The sequence below is a fragment of the Excalfactoria chinensis genome, chromosome 1 (genome assembly GCF_039878825.1).
Source record: "Excalfactoria chinensis isolate bCotChi1 chromosome 1, bCotChi1.hap2, whole genome shotgun sequence".
Lineage (NCBI taxonomy): Eukaryota > Metazoa > Chordata > Aves > Galliformes > Phasianidae > Excalfactoria > Excalfactoria chinensis.
The window spans coordinates 118,597,379-118,613,319 of record NC_092825.1 but is presented as its reverse complement, the minus strand read 5'-3'; the positions used below and the strand labels follow the sequence as shown (position 1 = coordinate 118,613,319).

At 41.1% G+C, this 15,941-nt stretch overlaps 1 protein-coding gene across 6 annotated transcripts in view; it reads left to right on the top strand.

The window, feature by feature from the left end:
- Positions 1-15,941, top strand: part of TBL1X (transducin beta like 1 X-linked) — a 209,486-nt gene that overhangs the window by 77,897 nt on the left and 115,648 nt on the right. Inside the window, exon 1 of one of the 6 annotated variants that reach the window (XM_072336439.1) lies at positions 8,463-8,638. The exons of the other annotated variants lie outside the window; for them this stretch is intronic. The gene's annotated coding sequence lies outside the window, so the exon portion shown is untranslated. Of the gene's footprint in view, positions 1-8,462; positions 8,639-15,941 lie in introns of those variants that run through there. 6 annotated transcript variants of the gene reach the window in all.

The following is a 15,941-nucleotide window of genomic DNA, read 5'->3' as shown; positions in this document are numbered from 1 at the left end:
TTGTTTTTTTGTATATAATTGCATGACAACAAATAAATGGTGTATTTTTAATATCCATATGGTTTGAATGATATTTAACTAGGATGTATTTAGGGTGGAGGTGCAGCACATGTAATTGCAGGCTGGACATATTGGGGAAAGAGTTTGGGAACTCTGAAGGAGCTCGTCTTCCTGATAAATGGATACAATCCAATGTGTAATCCAAGAGACTGAAATTGAGAGTTGGTCGTCATCTGGTAATAACCAGGTGGAGATTTATAAGATGAGAAACTCTTGTTTGGAAAATATGGAAATGAAAAGATGCACTGGAAAGAAATGATGGAGGTCAAACAGGAAACAGATTCTTGTTTTTGTTCTGTCACTATTCGTAGCTCTTGGCAATTCTTGGAATTGGGATCAGGAATTCACCATTAGCTGATATCGTTGCCTTGTGTTCAGATGACTTTCTGAAATACAGATTTCTTTTAAAGTTATTTTTAAGGTAAGAATTGCATGTTTCAGTGTTTTGTCTTTTAAAATCACCCCAAATTCAGTTAGCTAATAGTGGTCTCTTTTGGTCTTCATGCTTCTTAGCGTCTTTCAGCTATGGTAAGGGCTTTGTGCATATATATCCTTACTGTGTAGCTTAGAACATTGGTAATATTTTTCTAGAGGACAGTCAAAACACAGTAGTTACTGTACAAACCCTGAAGGAATAATTCAGTAAATTGCCCAGCTCCTAAAGTACCTCTGTGATGCCTTTTTTTAAGTGCTTCTGTTATGGCAAGTAGAACATACAGACTGCTTATGGCAGATGTGACATACAGACCACTTAGGTGAGAGCCCAGTAAGCACTGACTGATGTTTGAGGTTTACTTAACGCTTGGCACTAATGTTGCACATAGGGAATTGGGAAAAATGGTAACTGTTTTGTGGGGGATTTTATGGTTATTTATATTTAAAATCCTATATATATATATATATATATCCTAATCCTATATATATATCCTATATATAACTATATATATAATCCTATATATAGGATTATATATATTATATATATAATCCTATATATAGGATTATATATATAGGATATATATATATATATATTACATGGAATTGGCTGGTTGTATTATTATTGCCCCTCTAAATGCAACATTTTATTTCTGGCATTAATTCTGTAGGAGAATGAATCCCACGTTGTTCAGGAGAGAAGGGGAAATGAAAGAATCATAGCCTTTTCAGGTGAAAAAAGTTGCTGAACAGATGCAAATGCAACTCACACAAAGAGATCAAGTTGAATACTTTGCGCGGGATCCATAATGTCTAGGAGGGCTGCAACACTTGATCACCCGTTTTGAATACCATTGGGTGTGTTTTACGCTGTCAGTTCTAACAAGGCAGTGTGTTACAAATAGCATTTTCTGTTACAGTCAGAGTGTTAAATGCTATCAAATATTTCCCATTCCCATTTACCAGTAACGCTCTGTAGCATGTGCTCTAAACAATGACAGCGCCTTACCTACTTCAGCATCACAGTGTGGTATTTTTGTCGGCAGACCTGCAGGCAGCTTTAGTTTTCTGTTTTAAGGTGTTCAAGTAATGACACACAAACGTCAGGCTACATCACATACATATTCTTGTCTGGAAGACTTTTCTATGCATATTGTTGTCTTACCCTTGATTATTGGAACCATGTTTACGTTGTGGTAGAAAGAAGCTTCTACTGTGGCTTTCAGGATTGTGTTCAGTGAGTATATTATCCCTTCTAGTTTTTCACTGCCACTGCACATTAGATAGGTCTTTGTCTTTTGCTGTGCAGCTAATGAACCCAACTCTTTGCTATTCTACATTGGTGTTGTTTCTGAAAGGAATCTGAAAATACACAAGAGCATGTGGAAATTGTTTTGCTTTTTCTGATCTCTTATGAGGAGAAATTTCATTCATACATAAGCTTAGCTGCATGTAATGGTTACTAAATGAATAGGGTGGCTGTGTCAAACTTAATTTTGCCAAAAGATATGGGAAAGTATTTATTTATTGTTTAGCACAAAGTGTGTTGTGTTAGGGGAAGGGGCTTTTGAAACTTCTTTTGTTACTGCAGCAAGATTTTCAGACTTACAGAAGCATTAGTTCTTAAGTTAATAAAGGTCATCTCCTGCCCAAGAATTGTTTGAAGAACAACAACAAAAAATAGGCACGTTTAGGAAGTGCAGAGTTGACAGCACTAATATCTTACCTCCCTTACCTTGGGAAGTGTTTCTTTTATTTCCCTTTTCCGTGCCCCTCTCCAGGAACAAAAGCAGTACAAAAATGCAGATGTTGAAAAGCAAGAAAACGGGCTTAAAGTATTTTCCTTCTGTCTTGGAACAATGGTAGCTGACAGCAGAAGACTTGTTTGCTTGTTAAAATTAGACTTGAATCATCAGTGTAATAGCAGTAGGAAATTGTAGGTGGAAGGATGCCAGGAGGCCTCTCTTATACCTACCCTTGCAGTAAGGTGGTCCCTGAATGACTTTGGCTGACTCTTTAGTTTTGGAAGTGAGACTTAAATGATGGATCATAGCAACTGGGTTAAGTGTCCTTAAAGCAAAATATTTTGTACCCGAGTGAAAGCTATTTTGGTGGACTACCAAGAACAGACAGAATTGCAAGGTTTTGTCAGCAATGCGAGATTGCTGTTACAGCTGAGGCTTCCTGACCTCACGTTCTTGGTTCCTTATGTCACATTTAATTGGCCCCAATCTCATTGCCTCTCACTATTTCGCTGGATTAGGATAGAAAAAAAATAACAATAATCTGTGTTTAAGTGGGTGTTTTATTGGGTTTTAATGATTCTAGGAACACTGCAAAGTTTTCATGGGCAGAATGTGTGTAAAGCTGCATCATAGTCAGCATCATTCTGGCTTCTTCTGTTTCTCCTCAGCTGTTTGAAGGCAGTCCAGCATCCAGTTGCTTCCTTGCTATAGTTATGAAACATTGGCTTCGCAGTAATCCAATCTGTAGAAGACAATGACCTCTCTGTGCACCTTAAAATCATTGACAGAAATGGCTGTAATTCTGCTGATGCAGAATGCAGCTGCCCACTTAAGCCTTTTCTCTTTTTTTTTCCCCCCTCCTTATTTGCAGAGGGGTTGGTTACATCTCTGCTGTATACTGGCTTCTGTTTCATTCCTGGTGTGGTTTTTGTGCTATTTCCATAAGCAGCTTGGTTCCTGATTTCTTCAGGGAGTGCTTTACATGATGTAATGGTAATTGATATCAACTGAAGTGCTAAAGCTGCCAGTCTCTAATTTAAATTAGTGCCAGTCTGAGATGGGAGAGCTGAAAGTAGGACTGTGCCTGGGAGAGACCCCTGCTTTTGGAAATTATTTCATTTGTTCTCATACCAGAGGAAGAGTTTTCTGACCATCAGGTCACGTGGTTACTCTTTTCCTGGGTGGTAAAACAGAAACAAAGTGCCTGTGAAGGGATGATCAAGGGGGAATTTTAGTCTAAGTGTTTAATGATGTTTAGTGCGTTACTCTTCTCTTCATCAGTGTTATGAATGCAATCAGACATATTTTAAAATAAATCTACATAAATAACTGGCTTATAATAATGTAGCGTCAGTTTATGTCTTTTTATATCATTTGTTTATATCTGCTCCATTTAACACTCTCTCTCTGTATTCCATGTACGTATGTATCCATCTGTATATATCTGGAGTTTATATAAAACAGCTCTTTATTTTACTGAAATATAAGCAGTTCCACAGCTGGACTGTATTGTTTATAAGTATTATTTAATTGCTGGCAAATATTTGGAAGGCACAGGACCACCAAAGCTTCATGAGACTGGTATAGCAAAGTTTGACTGTATACCCAAGAGAAAACTGAAAGCACTGCCTGTGAACACGAGTGACCGCCTTGAGTTGACCTGCTTGTGTGTTCAGCTTATGATCATTAAGCTGTACTGCTGTGCTGTACTGACTGGAAGAAAATTGGGTTATGTGAAAGATTCTGCTGGAAGTTACTGACATATTGGTGCTCGGAAAAAGTGTACGTGGACTGATCTAGTTTTTTGCCTGAAGTCCTTACGGGCCAGGTAGAACAGTGTTCTTTGGGTATCAGTAGTGATGGTGGTTTGCACAGTTCCGCTGGCAGCTTGTTTTGTTAGGTTGTTTCTAGAAATTGAACTTGAGGCTTTTTGTTGTTGTTGTTGCTTTGTTTCGGTACATTGAGTGCATTGTTTATTGCTGATTAATTTGATCGGTTGTCTACTTTGTAGTGTCTTGTGTTATATCTGTGCACAGCTGCTTGCCATGTTTCTCAAGACACAGGGACAAGCATCAAATCACAGAATGGCTCAGGCTGGAAGGAATGATCATCAGGTTTCAAACCTCCTGCCAAAGGCAGGGTTGCCAGCTGCTAGGTCAGGTACTAGGTTGGGTTGCCCAGGGCCCTGTCCAACTTGGCCTTAAACACCTCCAAGAATGGGGCATCCACAACCTCCCTGGGCAACCTGTTCCAGCACCTCACCACTCTCTCAGTAAAAGAAACTTCCCCTCTTGGTTACTTCATTACCTGGTGCTTGCTCTTTTTCTTGAGTAATTTTCCTATTTGTCTACTAGGTGTTCACAAAAAGTATGTGTAACCTAGAATACAGTAATTCTAACCTAGACTTTTAATGGAAGCCTAATCTAGAATATTAAGATTCTTATGGCCTTACTACTTAATTGCATATCCTCTTAGTCATACTGTTAGCTGGTATCATCTTTGAAGACATTCCATGTCCTCTGTGTGTCTACCTACCATCTGTTACTTTATCCCATTAGATTTCCACCAGATTTCCAATTTTCTCTCCAGTGTACTGTGCTGAAGGAACCCTCCTTATAGTTTCCCTTATTGATCTCCCAGTTTAGTCTTAATTACACAGCTAATCAGATTATGGTGATTTTTTATTTATTTATTTATTTTACTATTTCTTACCTCCTCGAACTTTCCAGTTTGACTAAAAACATACTAAAGGACCATTTTTCTGTCTATTTGGAGCTGATTCTCTTCATTTCTGCATTCTGGTATTCATGAGTGTAAGGGGTTCTTTTGAGCACTGTTTTCTGTTCTGTTTATTTTATACAGTGTGTGTATAGGGACTTAACTTGGGTCACGTTTTTCACAACTGAAGCATCTGTTTATGGAGGAGGGCATGGCGGAGGCGGGCTGCTGATTTTACTTCCCTGGCTTGACTGTCCTTGCAGCCTCTGCTTCCTCTTGTGGGCAAAGGGAAACCAACCCTTCCCATAGTTGACCTCAGCCAGTTTAAACACAGGCTGCTGCAAAACGGGCTGTCCTGTTCTCCCCTTATCCTTGACCCCATGCTCCCACTCCCTTGGCAACGCCAGCTCTATAATTGTGCAGCTGCACAATGCTGAAAAATTTTATTTGCAAGGTGAGCTTTCAGTTCAATCAACAGCCTGATCCAACTCGTATCCCAGCCACATGGCACCAGTAGGGTCTTAAATGAGCTTAGGCTGGCTATTAATACTCAGTGCTGAGTCACTGCTGAAGTGCTTCAGTTTACTATGCACCTTTTCAAGGCAAACTGTTGCTAATTCAGGCCTGGGTAGAATGTGCTATAAATTGCAGTCTTGGGCAATCGAGTGGTGAGTGGCTCAGCCACTGATGTGGAGAGGCAAGGTAGGCAGATGGAAAAAACTGCCTGGGTGGGTGTCTGGGCGGTGATACTCAAGCAGTGACAGTTTAGCTGCAAACAAAAACTGGTGGGAATTCAGTTCAGCCAGAGAAATTAGCATTCCATTTTCTGTAAAACCTGCGAGAAGTTCAAGATTCCTAGCAAATGTATGAGAAATATTGACGAGCATTTGTTACTGACTGATGTCAACAGATGCTCCTTTTCTGTTGCTATTACAGAAATACCTTAACAGTCTCACAACAGTCCCTGGCAACTTTAAGAACGTGGTTACTGTTAGCTGAAAATTCCTTTTTCGTTAGGTAGCATTATTTTTATAGGACAGGAAGGTGTATACTCGTTCACTACTCATGTTCTGTATTGCTGGATGAAAGTTCACCTGCTAAAATTCCATGGCTAATGAGATCAGCTAGTCCTTGGTTTCTGGCCATGTGCTACAGCAGTTAAACCGTATGGAATATTGCTGTGGAATATTTAGGTTGATTTATAAATACAAAGATTTGCGTGTACAACTTAGCTTCAGTCTTAATTGATTTAGAATAATTGATCAGGCAACACAGCTGAGCCAATGCAACCTTCGCTGCTGCTTAGAGCAGTAGTTCAACCCTTGCTTTTGTCTTCCTTTGCTTCTGCCCATATGGTGCTTGTCTGCCTCCTTGCTATGCTGCTGAACTCCTTCCTGGAAGAGACTAAAACGTTTTATCTAGTTTGATGGTGTGAAACAGGTGTGAGGAACTGTACACTTTCTTTCTGGAAACTCTTTTTCATCACAGGGAATGCAGGTCTAACAAGAAAAATTCTAGCTCCAAAAGGTATGACTTAGATTCATATGGGTTCATTTGCACTTACTGTTTTGAACAAAAAAGGAATAGTCTGGTAGTTATACGTGTATCTTCCGTGATGTATTTTTAGACGTTACCACTTGCACACAATGTAATAGTCTTGTAGCAAAAAGGAGGGGGGGAAAAAGTCATTGCTAGCACAGATGGCATTATGGAGGGAGCTGCGGTTTTACATGCTTTGAATTTTAGGGGAGTGAGGAGGCTTTCCACTCTTAAACATTCCTGCATTCCAAAAGAAAAGAAATTAAAAATATTGTGATGCACTTATACTTGGCACAGAAACAAGGCTTATTACTTTTTTTTTGGTGAAAATCAGTGGTCAGAGAACTAACATGTTCTTCAGCTAATCATATTGAACTTGGCTGTGTTTCAGTAATTTTCTTGACTGATGATGGAATCGCATGTTTGAAATACAGATGTTCTGCTTGTGTTTATTATGACTTACCAAGCTTTTGCAAAACTGGCAGGTCATCTTTGGTACAGCAGCCTCACTGTAAAGCAGGGTGCAAAGTAATGTAACTTGTGAAACAGTTCTGCAGTTTGCAGCATCGGGGATGACTGGTTGAATATCTTCTGGTCTGAAAATGGCCTCAGAAAGCATGAATGGAAGTGCAGATGTGGAGGCTGCATGAGCAAACGTGACTCTTGTGTTTAAGAGCTGGAGCAAGCACTCAGTCAATGGCCATCCCCTTTAGAGGAGCCCATGTGCTGCTACTGCTCTTTTCCTGTCCAAGGAGCTGCTGAGAGCCTGGGGGCTGCTGGCAAGGAGGGGGTCAAAGAAAGCTATGCCTCTGGCCAGGGAAGTACAGCAGCAGAGCCAAGCCCAGTGGGTTACCAGGCCCTTTGTGGAAGAACTGTGCTGGTGGTGTGGGGCCTTTCTCTGTCCCGGAGCCTTCTGTGTGCGTCAACTCTGGATGGTGAGGGGCCTGGTGGCCTGGCAGAAGGCCTCCTAGGTGGCCCAGTAGGTGCGAGTGCCCCACCAGTTGAGTGGCCTGGTCTGACCACATGAGCTCTCCAAGACAGTGTCTGAAGCCCAGACACTGCTTCCCATTTCGTGTGGTGAAACAAGCCCCAGTGTGGAAGGCAGCAGGAGTGGAAGTGGAGGGATTTTAGCATCCATTTTTTAGCAGCCACTGCTGATGAAGACGGGGGGAGGTTTTTCCCCACCATTGCTGAGCATGGCTACATCTGAACACAAGACAGGAAAGGCATCTCCCTCAGCCTGGGGCTTCTCGCTGCCAGATTTCACAACAGAGCTACAAAACAGAGAGGTTTCCAAAACTGACAAGAAAAAGGATTACATTGGAAAACAAGTGAAATTAAGTATAGGGGGGCACGGCTTCTTTCTCCACTGTCTGTGATTAGCCATTTTGAATATCCAGGTTTGGACGCTCTGAAGAGCATTTACCAGTTTTGACAGTGTGCACATTGCTGGAGAGAGGTTACTTGCAGCTGTGTCACCAGATTACATCAGGTACGTATGTGCATACAGGTGCAAGCATGTGTGTGTTTCTGTCGATTGCACATTACAATTATTTTCTTCCTCTGCTCACCCTGGTGCTTTGAGGCGCTTTTAGAAGCATTCGAGGCAGTGCCTTAGCCCCGGAGGCTCTGTAAAAGCCAAATCTTTTTTTAATAAGGGTAGTTAATTTTGGGAACTCACGTACGTGAGGAAACAGCATTATTTCAAGGATCTCCATGGTTTTGCAGGGCCAGGGGGTGAAGCCAGCAGAGAGGGTAAGGTGGAGAGCTCCAGCATATTGATTTGTTTGTATCCAGGCCTCCCCAGCCCCCCCTCCTTCCCCCCCAGCCCCATCTGCTGCCACGGCATGACTCATTTCAGGCAAGTGCAAAAATGGCTGTGGTCGCTACCTGTTTGTGGGTGATTGGTTGTTTTTCCCCTCTGAGTGCTGCAGGCACGGAAGAGAGCAGCAGCTTATCAAGCACTTCAATCTGGTTTGCTGAATGTAACAGCTTAAGAGAAAATGGCTGCCTTGTTTTCCAGAGCTGTCCTAGGGATGGCCACGCAAGAGAAAATGAGGATTTGAGCATGAGAAATCTCTGAATAGTTTCCCGGGCCATTTAGCATTTCTAAATACACGATGAAGGATCCTTTTTCTTTCCAGGTAGCTGCATGACTTCAGTCCTTTATGATTTGTCATTGAGCACAGTGATTCTAGCTGGGCTGCCTGAAGGATGGCTTGTTCTGTGAGCAGGCAGAGAAGGAGCTGCTCCAAGCTGTCATAAATACTCCTTGGGAGCCTGCTTGATGTATGTGTTTCAGTGTGTGTGTGTGTGTGTGTACATATATGCATGTATAAAGGCAGTGCGATTTTAAGCTTGCAGTTTGTCATTTGAGGTGTTGGCTCTGTACTCAATCACTTTTTACTGGTTATATTAATGAGATGTTGTTTTCTAAAGTATGAAGTGCTACTTTCATTCTAAAAATGACTCTTCATTTTCTCATCTTGTGAGTAACATGGCATTATAAGCAGACATTACGTGATGTGCAACAGAAGTGCATATAGCTTTTACATTGAAGTATCTCTAGGCCAAGAAGTTTTTAATATTAATGCAGAAATGATCTGCTCTAAACAATTTTCTCTGAATAACCTGCTACAAAATTCTTGGCTGTTTAAGTGCATTATGAAATTATTAGGTAGAATAATAAAAACAATTTTTACCAAATTATGGTAGCTTTTAGCAGCAGTGTGTTGTTAATTCCCACTCTAAGAGAGATCCCAGAATGCTTTACTGAAGTTCAGATATTTTTTTTTTTTGGTTTTTTTTTTTTGGAGAAGGGTGAAAATTTTACCTGGGATTTTAAATTCTAGGGAAACACATGAAGTCATTTGTTTGGACTGTCATGGCAGATATTTGGAGAAGAGTAAGTAGGTTATTTGACGTTTGGGCCACTAACGTAAGTGACCGTCTCAAACACTGGTAGATCTAGCTGTGCTGGCTTAAGATGTGACAACTGTGTGTTGTACCCATCTGCACCACTTACTCCATTGACTCCTCAGGCAGATGTGAGCCAGCCCATGAACTCAGGTGGGAGATCCGGGCCCATTGTTCTTGTCACCCCTTCTGCTCAGCAGGCTTTGTGCTGGGGCTCTCAGCCCAAAGCCACCCCAACTCCCAGCAGCCAGGCTATTCATCACCCTCATCGCTTTAAAGAAAATGGGAACAGAAAACAAAACACAATCCTGGAAGTAGATACGTTGCCTTCAGATGTAGGTTCCTCTTCCAGCTTCCAAGCAGTGTTTTCAGAAATGTTGATTTCAGGTTACTACTAGCAATATCAGTATTGTGGCAAAGACGTACATGGCTTTCTGCAGGCTCAGTTCTTCCTTTGAATAGGTTTTTTTCCTGTACTTCCCTGTGATCTTTGTAACAAAATAGAGCAACAAGCCTTTTTCTGTAGAACCAGTACTGCTTTTGAGCACAATCACAACCTGCACAGTCCACGTCAGTTAAAGACAAAAGGCAGCGTCCTCCTTCATCTAGTAATGAAGAGCTGTGGAGAGGAAGAGATGTTCTGGCCCTTTTTCTTGTTGCTGTTGTTGATTAATGTAGCACTGTGAAATCTGTGCAAGTTCTGTGACTGCCGCACATCAGTAGGAAACATGAGAGTGCAGTTGTAGCCAATTGCCAAAGACTGTGCTGTGCTGCTCACTGTCACTGCTTCAGTGTCACCGCACACCCAGGGACCTGCTTTGAAAACTCTATGCAGAGAGCACTGCAGCTGTAACAGTGTCAAACAGAGGATGTCTTCTTGTGAATCAGACACTCAATGTATTTCCTTTGCGTTTTCTAGAGATGTCCAGATAACCTTCTATGTATTGGGTTTTTTCAAAGAACTACATATTCAAATTGTGTGCCTCAAAGCAATAGGAAGGGTGCTAATTTGGATGAGAAATTTATTTTTTATTTATTCTTCTATCACTGCAATTTTATTTTTTATGTTTATTTTTTAATTGTTGCCTTTGGAAAAGGGAGAGGAACAAGCTGGAAATGGAACTGGAAAGAAAACTGCAGTAATTTTTTCTAAGAAACCCTTTGGAAAGAATACCTGTTTCCTCCTGCTGTGCCAGCATAGATGCTGGCAGTGCTGCTCCTTCCCTGAGCATGGCTGCGTTGCAGTGCTTTGTGGTGTGGGCTGGTTGTATGACTGCTTGCTTGCTTTATAACCCTTGCATTGAGTAGGTCCCATAAGGTCTTTACCTGGGCCAATTACACTTTACAGAAAAAAAAATTAAACAGTGTGTAATGTTTTATGTGCTGCAGTACCCAGGCTAATACAGGTATCTGCTTTGCAGTGTGGAATGGAGATATACCCATTTTTTTCCTACTTCCAGCTACCAGAATGCATCCATCGTGCATTGATTTTATTCTTATATTATAACTTTGGGGGCAAGGATTATTTTTGCTCTTTCTTTTTTAGTCTGTGTTGTTCTAGATGTTAATGATGTAATATTTTTCACATTAAGCTGATGCCTTTATCTCAAATGTATACGAGATAAAGGCAGCAGCATAATGCAGGTAGTACTAACTTATTAGTCATCAATTCCTTCCTGTGGCTTGATAAATGTTGCAAACAGCTGGCTTGATTGGATACTTCTGAGCTTCTTAGTGATAGCTTTCATTAGCAGTTTGTTACTAGTTTATAATTGTAAGGAGAAAAATAAATAATGAAGGTCAACATAGGAGTCTTCATTTATCTTCAAAAAAGAAGAAAACTGTTCCCAAAAGTGGCTGGAGAATTAGGCTTGAATTCTCAGATGAGGTCTAAATGAAATCCAGATATTTGAAAAAGAAAGGAAGAAAAATTCTGAAGGAGTGATACAGATATTCTGTCTTGCCAAATAAATACTTCTTAATGTGGGTTAATAATGCAGAGCTGATTTGGAAAGGTTTTTCCTGTTATGGCTGTGGATGTTAGGCCCTGAACCTTACTTCCTGTAAGATGTTTACACTTTCATGTTCTCTGGATTCTAAAAATGGAGCAGCATCCACAGTTTCTTGTTCTTGTGTAAATTCTCCCTTTCCCCACAGTGAAACCCAGATCTCAGCTGTTTCATTTGCTGGGCTGACATCCATGATTGTTCAGTTTCACCAGTAATTGCCTTTTCCCATGTTGTGATGGTGCTCCCTTGATGTAATGATGTTATTCCTTATTCGCACAAAAAAAAGATCTGGTAGTCTCTGCAGATTCCAGCAGGATTATGTAAAGAGGTAAAATGATATTAATAGCTGTGACTTCTCAGCACCTTATCGTAGGTTCTCTTGGAATAGAATGTTCGTTTACAATAGTACTTCAGGATGTGCTGAGTTCTCCTATCTGATACGTGCACCTCTGGCTTCTTACTTAACTGGGCTTTGTAACAGCATTATGCTGTGTCCGTTCTGGTTTCCACAGAGTAGGGGAAGAGGAAAAACAAAATTCTCCTCACAACTTTTTAACTCTCTTTTAAGAATACAGGATTACTACATCTTCACAGTCGGGATTCATTTGCTCGCCTACCTGAGAATTAATGCTTATATTTAATTTACGTTGTTGTGAAGTGAGCCTGTAAGCACAATGCTCAGGCCTCTCATTGGGAGGGAAATGCTTCGGTCCTCTCCCTTCTATAGCATTTAGCCCCATTTCCAGAGTCAGCAGTGAGCGTTTGAAGGAAGGAGTCTAAAGTGCACACGGAGGACCAAAAGTCACAAGGATGCTGACAGCTCCAACACAGAACAGGACTTCCCTTAACAAATACTCTTGCACAAATAGATTTTCTTGCTAACATTACCAAGTAAATTCCATAGTAACACTCATGGATTCACAGTGATACATGAAGCCTAACCAGACAGCAAATGGATTTTCTTTTGTTTCAGACAGCAGTTCAAGACTGAGAAACCCAGAGACAGAGCTTGCTTTCAAGTTTGAACTCTCCTCTCTTTAAATTAACGGAAAAAAATTATATATATAACAAAGCACATATGGTTTTGTTTGGTTGTTTGTTTTCTCTCTTTCAGTCATAGGCTTCTGAGTTGCTCTTCATTTAGCGTGCCCGTGTGTTGCATTTTACTGTCTAGGTTTTTCAGACTGGCAGCCCAGCCCCAACACAGTGTTGCTACCTTGTTTTGAACTTCCTGTCCCTTGAGAGTGTGGCTGTTCTTTCTGCCTCAGTGTGCTCCAGTTATTGCTCTGATGAGGAGAGGAAAGGAACAAGAGTGAATGGGCTTCCTCAGGGCCAGGAAAAGTGCTGGCAGAAGCAGCTGTGGGGGCTTCTGTCATGGTAGCCAGTGCCTTTTGGGAAGCCAGTGGCATAGATACACTTAAGTGCATGGCGTCTCTATTAGGTCAGAAACAGCTTTTTAATAGAGACAAATCTTCAGGTCTGAAGATCAGACATTCTTTAGAAAGTCTGGCTACCAGAACTTGAGCTAAGCGGATATGTTATTCCTCTTGTCTGTCTTGATGGCAAAGTACTGTCTGGCTTCCATCATTTGCCTTGGTGGAAGCTACTCTGTCCTGCTGAGAGCGGTCTGAGGCTAAAGGTTGTTTATTAAAGCTTTTTGGTCCCAAGGGCATATCCACATGAGCGATGTGCTATTAAATGCAGGTAGAGAAGGCTTTTTGGCTTCTATGGCTGTGGTTTGAGAGGGTTAGGCAAAATTGTACTGTGTGCAATGTGCAAGAAGATTGACTTAGAAAGATGGTGCAGATATCCTTCAAGTGAAAAGCAGCCACTGAAGCTGTAATGTGCTACAATACACTTTTTGTTTGTTACATCTGTTTGGCCAAAGCTGACCAGGAAACAAAACTGTATTTTATTTTTTTTCTGATGCATGAAGTTTTAGACTAAGGGCATGTGAGGAGGTTACCATGGGCTAACAAGTTATTTCTTATCTAAGGAAGAGCACTCCGTTAGTTTGTGCTACTTCTTACGTGCTTAGAATGTCTGTGTAGATAGAGCTTTTTGTTCCTACAGCCAGGCTGTTGCAGGATGTCTGCAGACCACAGTAAGCTGTGCCGTGCTGTCCTGGGATCAAACTTATGGAGGCACACAGGAGCTGGTGATAACGACAAATGCACTAAAGGTGAAGAACACACAATGTCTTAGTTGTAACAGTGAGCAGAGTAAAATATTGTCTTGTGCATCTTCTGAGGAAAGGTATCTACCTGTTTTTCTGATTGTGGGATAAGTTGAGAATGTCTGCAGTTTGGAAGCTGTTCTTGTAAACTGAACAAATTTGACCTGGGTGTAGCACTACACAAAAAAACACGGAGCTCAATGATGTTGCCGCTAGAATCAGTTTTCGTACTAAGATTCACAGACCTGAGTTCAGACCTCAGATTCACCGGTGAAAGTCTCGAGTAGCTTAACCTGTAATTTGTTTGATTCTTTCCGGACATACTTTGTGGCAACCGAATTTAGATTCAGCCAGCACAGCCCAGACTCAATTGTTCACCTGTTCATTCACCTATGCACTCGTTCATCTACTCACCCACTGACACAGATCTCCTATAAAGCTGAAAGACAAGCACGTGTTTTAGGAAAACGTGGAATTCTTGAATTCACAGCTTTGAACAGCCGTGACAAATAAGCAGCCATATCCGTTACCAATCCTCTGAGTTATCTCGTATCATTTCTTCATGTGGTTTCCTAATTTTATTTTATTTTTTTTCTAATCATTCTTCACTTATTCATCATTCATAGTATGAGTTCACTTCTTGGCTTTTCTTTCCATTATTGTCTTGGATATTTTAATACAGACCTGTCCTTTGTTTGTTTCCCTGCTGTAGATGTTTAGCGCTTTTTTTCAATGTGTGTTTTCCCATTTTATCATCTGGAAATATTATTAAAGATATTATATACCTCTCTCTCTCCAAAGTCATGGTGCATCTGTTGACCTCAGGGCGTATTGCCGGGGCCATCTGGTTTTCAAGGGAAGTGGGGGTCGGGAGGGAGTGGGGAAGGATTTAAGGCAGAAGGAGATATTAGGTTACATATTTATTATTTGATTAAGGTTTTATTTTGTCAAAGGATAAGACTGATCGGTACTTTGTTACAGTGTTTGACTTTCTGTAGTCTCTGGTTTTGTTTTTTTTTCCTTGTTTGTTTTGCTTTGAATTTGTGCTGGGCCCAGGAAGCTGTGTGGGTGTGTGTCGGGGTGTATCAGCATCAACAAAACAGTGTGGCCCCAAACTGCTTTGAAGTGTTGACCAGTGCTGCTGCTGTAGCTGTGTCTGCTAGCACTGTGATTGTGTTAACATTGCTAAGAAGCTTGTTCCTAGACTGTGTTCACCTCTCAGCTGAGGAAAATTTTAGTTGCTAGTGAGGAATTAGCAGGTCAAGATACCAACCTCATTTGAGCCTAGAAAAAATAATATCTAGAACACAGTTGTATTCTGTAAAAACACTTTCTCCTTAGTTTTCCACTAAAGAACCTGATAGTTCATGCCTATGTGCAGCTTCCTCCTGTATATGACCCTTAGCAGCACACGCACAGGAGATAGCATTGTAGCTCTACTTGTGTCTCCAGGTTAAAAGAATCTGACATGCTACTGAGGGCTGGAGGCAGAACAGTGGTTGGGGAGGAGCAGAAAGAGTGCTATCCACCGTTACTGATCCCAGGTTTTCAAAATGGCCAACATGGTAGCTGTTCTCTGGCTTTGATGCATACTTCAGCATTAATTAAAACCTTCAAGACCTTTCAGTCTTGCTCTTGGACCTTCTCTCCATTTTTTGTTAGATAAGCTGTAAATTCAAGAGTGAAGCAAAAGAGTTTGTAAAGTGTTTCTCTGATGTTTTCCTTGAAACCGAATAAAATCAGGAGAAAGATTTACCTAAATGAAGCTCTCGGACTGTTAGCCTTCTTACTTTTTGTTTGGTTTTGTAGGGGGAGTAGGGGATAACTAACCCTGACAAGCAAAAGTTAGCAGACTGTTGTCTTTGCCCCAGGATTTCCAGTGTCTGTGATCAAAAGAGTATCTTACAAAGCCAGGCATGGTTTCACAGAAATTCCACTGAGGGGTCATAGCTGCTTGAGTTAGAAAGCTTCCAAGACTACGTAGCTTTTCTTAGGAAAACATGTTAAAACATAAAACATCTGTCAGAAGAGTTCTTTGTTTGGGAAGCTTCTTGAAGTGAGCCTTGGAATTTCCTTCCTTGGTGATGGTGGGTCTGTGTGGTAAACACACAGAAAAACCAGTGGTTCTGTCACCTGGGTTCAGCAGCCGAGGCGTATGCAGAGGTGTTAAAGAGAGGAGGCTTTCAGAGCATTTCAATGTGCCGTGAAACATCGTCTCAATATACTCTGAGGTAATGACAGGTTTTGCTTTTTTTTTTCCACAGCGTACATTAAAACCAGACACAATAAGAACGTGTACAAGCAAGGAAGCACACTGTGTTCAGGGGAGCACGCAGTAAAAAAAAA